Source organism: Delphinapterus leucas, chromosome 2 (genome assembly GCF_059928025.1).
Source record: "Delphinapterus leucas isolate spDelLeu-1000000601 "Yukka" chromosome 2, BTC_Dleu_Yukka2, whole genome shotgun sequence".
NCBI lineage: Eukaryota > Metazoa > Chordata > Mammalia > Artiodactyla > Monodontidae > Delphinapterus > Delphinapterus leucas.
Window position 1 is genome coordinate 78,498,754 of NC_143130.1, and position 6,000 is coordinate 78,504,753.

General features: G+C 43.2%; 1 pseudogene; it reads right to left on the bottom strand.

Moving 5' to 3' along the window:
- Window positions 1-866: 866 nt before the first annotated feature.
- Window positions 867-3,921, bottom strand: LOC149750181 (polyprenal reductase pseudogene; annotated as a pseudogene).
- Window positions 3,922-6,000: the final 2,079 nt, after the last annotated feature.

The window sequence follows — 6,000 nt, forward strand, 5'->3', positions numbered from 1 at the left end:
TAAATGCGATTTGTGTGACTCGTGATTCATGTAAGCTCTCCATTGTGTTGCCGGCACCTAGCACATTGTTTCGTGTGGGTTGTGAGTGGTGCTCAATAAATATTCGTCGAATAAATTATCTTATGATGAGCAAAAGATTTTAAAATGAGAAAGACAAGTGTGATCCAGCCTTGGGCAGCAGGGTGAGGGGCTCACGTTAAGACCAGAAAAGAGGAAAGAAAAAGTGAGAGGAATGGGAAAGGAGAGAGGAAAGGAAAGGGTCCAAGGCCCACAGTAAAGGTAGTGAAATGACTTCTGACGATAGGCTCCATCTAACAATTTGAGTAAGTTTTCCCATCACTCCTGCTCTACTCTTTAAAAGATGGTTTCTCTCTCTGTTACTGGGGTACTAATGACCCTTAAATGAAGTGATCTGAATTAAATTCCTTCCCTTGATCTAACATTTCTAAACCTGCTCTTTAGTAAAACAGAAATAATTGCAGCTACTACGTGGCATGGGAAGATGTTAGTGTATCCATTGTCCTAAAACTAAAAATTAGATATTCAGTGAAGAAGTATTGGGAAGGGAAAGTATTGGGTTGGCCAAAAAGTGCCTGGTTTTTAAGTAAAAATAAAAGACACTTTTTTCATTTTCACCTAGAACTTTATTGAACAACGTATTCACCCTTTTGTTCCACTACCTTCTGCCATTTTTCAGGCAACTTCGTAATTCCATCTTCCCAAAACGTGTTATCTTTTTGAGCAAAGAACTGTTCCAGGTGCCTTTTACAGTCTTCCAGGGAGTTGAAATTTTTTCCATTAAGAGAATATTGTAAAGACCAAAATAAATGGAAATCCGAAGATGCAATTCTGGTGAATACAGTGGATGAATCAGAACTTCCCAGCCAATCTGTTAACAGTTTTTGCCTGGTCATCAAAGAAACATGCAGTCTTGCATTATCCTGATTCAAGATTCTGCGTTTTCTGTTGACTAATTCTGGATGCTTTTCATCGAGTGCTGCTTTCGATTGGTCTAACTGGAAGCAGTACTTGTTGGAATTAATCGTTTGGTTTTCTGGAAGGAGCTCATGATAGAGGACTCCCTTCCAATCTGACCATATACACACCATCACCTTCTTTGGATGAACACCGGCCTTTGGTGTGGTTGGTGGTGGTTCATTTCACTTGCCCATGCTCTCTTCCATTCCACGTTATTGTACGGTATCCACTTTTTTTTAATTAATTAATTTATTTATTTATGGCTAAGTTGGGTCTTCGTTGCTGCGCGTGGGCTTTCTCTAGTTGCGGCGCGCGGGAGCTACTCTTCGTTGCGGTGCACAGGCTTCTCATTGCGGTGGCTTCTCTTGTTGCAGAGCTCAGGCTCTATGTGCATGGGCTTAAGTAGTTGCGGCACACGGGCTCAGTAGTTGTGGCTCACGGGCTTAGTTGCTCCGCAGCATGTGGGATCTTCCCAGATCAGGGCCTGAACCCGTGTCCCCTGCATTGGCAGGCAGATTCTTAACCACTGCGCCACCAGGGAAGTCCCTGTACGGTATACACTTCTCATCACCCGTCACATTTTGTTTTAAAAACAGAACGTTTTCATTACATTTAAGTAGAGAATCACATGTGGAAATGCGGTCAAGAACGTTTTTTTCCCTTAACCCAAACATCAAATTAATGAACATATGCAAATGATTTTCAACGCTTGATTTGTATATTTTGAGTATGTCGGCTATCTCCCACATGGTATAACGTTGATTCTTCTCAATTAATGTCTCGATTTGATTGCTATTGACTTCAACTGGTCTACCCGACCAAAGAGCATAATCCAGCAAGAAATCTCCAGCACCAAACTTCGCAAACCACTTTTTTTTATGCATAAATATAAAAATATTTTATTTCAGATGCTTACACTTTTAAGGTACTCCCTAGAAAGGGATGTCAAAAAAATATTAAATAAAAGAGGTTTCAAACTTTGTTAGGCTATGATTTGAGGGGGAAATGACTATTGATGGTTACATAGCTGGAAATCTTTGTGGTAATAAGTATAAGCTAACTTCAATAAACTCACTTTTCCCAGAATCCATTGCTGTGAAATTATACATTGTTGTTATTTTCAAAGGCTATTCAGCTTTGACTGATATGCAACAAGCAGTTACTGAGCATCTGCTATATTGCTTATTGTGTAGTCTAGTTAATTTGTCTGTAGCAAAAACAAAGCCACAGATGACCTTATCTCTTCCACTGTGTGTGTGTTCGTTTGAAGCTGTTTGTATATTCTTTTTTTTTTCTTTTTTTTTTTTGCTGTACGCGGGCCTCTCACTGCCGTGGCCTCTCCCGCTGCGGAGCACAGGCTCTAGACACGCAGGCTCAGCGGCCATGGCTCACGGGCCCAGCCTCTCCGCGGCATGTGGGATCTTCCCGGACGGGGGCGTGAACCCATGTCCCCTGCATCAGCAGGCGGACTCTCAACCACTGCGCCACCAGGGAAGCCCTGTATATTCTTGATTAGTCTGTTTTTGAAGCAGCTTGGAAAAGTCTCATCTACTTTTTAGCATTTGGTTGCTTTTATAAAGCATCTTAGAAAGCAGACATAGCACTCCCAGGTCTGCCAGAAGTATTTCTTCTCTGAAGACTCAATTTCTTCCATTGTTTAAAAAAATTTTATTTATTTTGCCACGCTGAGCAGCAAGTGAGATCTTAGTTCCCCAACCAGGGATCGAACCCATGCCCCCTGCAGTGGAAGTGTGGAGCCTTAACCATTGGACTGCCAAGGAAGTCCCAAGACTCATTTTCTTGAGTGGTATTGCTTTGCTCATGCACTGAAGACTTCTGGTAACAGAAATGGACCAGAGAGTTTTAAACAGTTCTACAGAAATTGCACTTTGGTCTCTAGACTTCGTTGTCCTTGGGAATTGGAACTGTCACCTGGTGTGCATTCCTCATAACAGATTATCTTAAAACAGAAATGGTAGGAAAGCTTTCCTGTGCTTCGGGTAGGAGACGAATTTGCTTTTGTAGAATTTGTGGCTGAGGAAAGCAGACAGGGCCTGGTTGAAGAAGACATATGTTACCACGAGCCACCAAGTTAAGTTGTGGAAACCAGAGGTGACAGCCATGAAAATGTAGAGCATCAGCTCTGCCAAGTAGTTAGGGGAAGAAACGTATTCAAACCAGCCTCCAAAAGGGATTCGGTGGTTACAGTGAATGACCACTCCTGCTTTATTTTTCCTGAGATTGCCGAGAATGACATGACACTTATACTGATAGACGACCAGATGAACATCATCATTCCGAGGATATGGAACCACCGAGCTTGCATCAAGAGATTTTTCCCTATCACATAGACATTCCTGCCGTCCATTGGCACTTGGCTCAACACAGTTAGGCCAACAAGGACATAGTAGACAAGTCCAAAACAGTACTGCACGACGTGAATCATGGCATTGGAGAAGACACTGACATAGAAGCACTCGAAGAGTCTTCATAGGCTGTGTAGCCACAGAAACACTAGTACTAAGAACGCAGACAACGCGAGCTCACCCCCTCGGAATTGCGCAGCCCCAAGAATTCTGAGTAAATGATGAAGCCAGTTTGGAAAAGGTGCTCCCACAAACAGAGACTGAGTAAGGCTCCAAAGCAGGAAGCCATTCCACAGCACTGAGATGATATAGAAGTGAGAAAAATACCTCTTGGGGACATCAAAGGCCCGACAGGCGGCCGGTCGCGACGGCCCCCCTTCCTTGGTTTTTCCATAGCGGATCAGGTCCTGGAAGAGCGCGCAGCCCGGAAGCAGGCCGGACGGCACGAGCTGCAGCAGTAGGGTCAGCAGGAAGGCCGCGGCCAGCGTGAGCCACACAGCACGCAGCGGATTCAGCGCCGAAAGTTCGGCCCCCGCCCAGGGAGCCATGGCCGGCGCGCCCGGCGTCCGCGCTCCCCGTGCCCTCGCCACCCGTTGGCGGAGGAACGGCCACTCAAGCGCGGCGCGCCGGGCTCAGCCCCACAAACCACTTTTGACACGTTCGATCGGTCACAGCACTTCTCCATACACTACACAAATCTTTTTTTGCATTTCGGTTGCATTTTTACCTTTCTTGAAATAATAATGCATAATATGCTGAAAATGTTGCTTTTTTTCTTCCGTCTTCAATATTAAAATGGCTACACAAAAATACACCAAATTTGATGTCTTTTTTCAAATGCACGTGGATATGATAGATGTCACATACAATCTAACAAAACTATTATGAATGAAGTTAAAGACAACTAAGTGCTACTACAGCCATCTTACAGAAAAAACCGAACCTTTTGGCCAACCCAATAGATGTTTTGTGCACTGGGGTTGTGAGTATAATTATATTTTTGCTTTATTGTTATAATATTGTGGTGTTATCAAAAGCTACAACTATAAAACAATCCTTACCACCTCTCAGGTCTTTGTAAACAGAAATGTTAAGAATGGTAAAGTGCTTTTATTAACTGATTTGACATGGTTAAACCTGAAATTTAATCCATATTAGACATATTATGTTTTCATTTAAAATAGAAGTACTATTTCTTATGGTTTATCCCTCACTGCAACTAACCTAGAACCTTACAAATAAACTTTTTGATTCAATCTCTTGTTCAATGCATTGTAGTCCTTCTATATTTTTATTTCTTGTTCCCTCCTGTCTTAGGTAGCATTTATTGATCACTCTTCCTATATTCTAATTTAAATAAACTTTCTCATAGAGTCCTCATAATCTTTATTGATAGTATTATCCCAGTTTTTCTGGGTCTTTTTTTTTTTTTTTTTTTTTTGCGGTATGCGGGCGTCTCACCGTTGTGGCCTTTCCCGTTGTGCGCAGGCTCCGGATGCGCAGGCTCAGCAGCCATGGCTCACGGGCCTAGCCGCTCCGCAGCACGTGGGATCTTCCCGGACCGGGGCACGAACCCGCGTCCCCTGCATCGGCAGGCGGACTCTCAACCACTGCGCCACCAGGGAAGCCCTGGGGTCATTTTTTAAATTGAGGTATAATTGATACATATTAGTTTCAGGTGTACAACCTAATTATTTAACATTGTATATATTGCAAAATGATCACCACAATGAGTCTAATTAACATGTCATGTGTTATCTCAATCTAACAGATGAAGAAACTAAGGCTCAGAACAGTTCTATGTCTTGGCTGCAATCACAGTCCTCATAGGTTTCAGAGCTAGAGTTGGTACTCAAGTCTGATTGCAAAGCCTGTGCTCTTTCCACCGTATTTACCATTGTCCTCTCTACATTTGGCAGAAAGAGTGGGAAAAGTGTGAAACAGTCATCAAAGGGAATCAAATAGAAAATTAACCAAGGATAAATTTCCTGAAGGCCAATGGCCCTTTACATTATGGTAAAATTCTACATGATCAATACACTTTATTCTCATTTCTTGGTCAAGTACTGCTTCAAAAAGGTATGCATATGGGGCAGATATGGAGTGAAGGGAGAATATTGCAGGCATAGAGAGCACCCCAAGCAAAAGCACAGACCAATATTCGACCAGCATGACTGGAGACAAGGTGAGTGGCTTGGTTTGGCAGGAGTTATTGGACTTCAAGGTAGGTGTTGCCTAGTGTCTTCCAACCCCACGAAAGGACGTCTGAGAAAGTCAGAGAGACAGATTCTGAGATTCCTACACAAATGTTTAGGTCCTGGAGTGCCAAACGGGAACTCTTCTTTTCTGACACCAAGATTCCTCAGTCTGGGGTAGAGTCTTACACTCGTGGCTGTCAGGACTATCCTTCTGAATCACCAGAGATTTGATTGCTGTCAGACCTTCCTCACTTCTAATTTCTTATTCAGCTACCCACCTTTTTCTCCTGTTCCTGGGATTCTTTCCCTCAGACTTCCAGGACCTTCCCCCAGTGGGAAAATTTCACAGTCAAATAGCCACTGTTGATGCAGAACTCAGGAACTTCAGGAGGCAAAAACTGTCCTGGGTCAGGTCAGAGCTAGAAACCTCACAGCTTTCCTAGAAGTGCCATAAACAG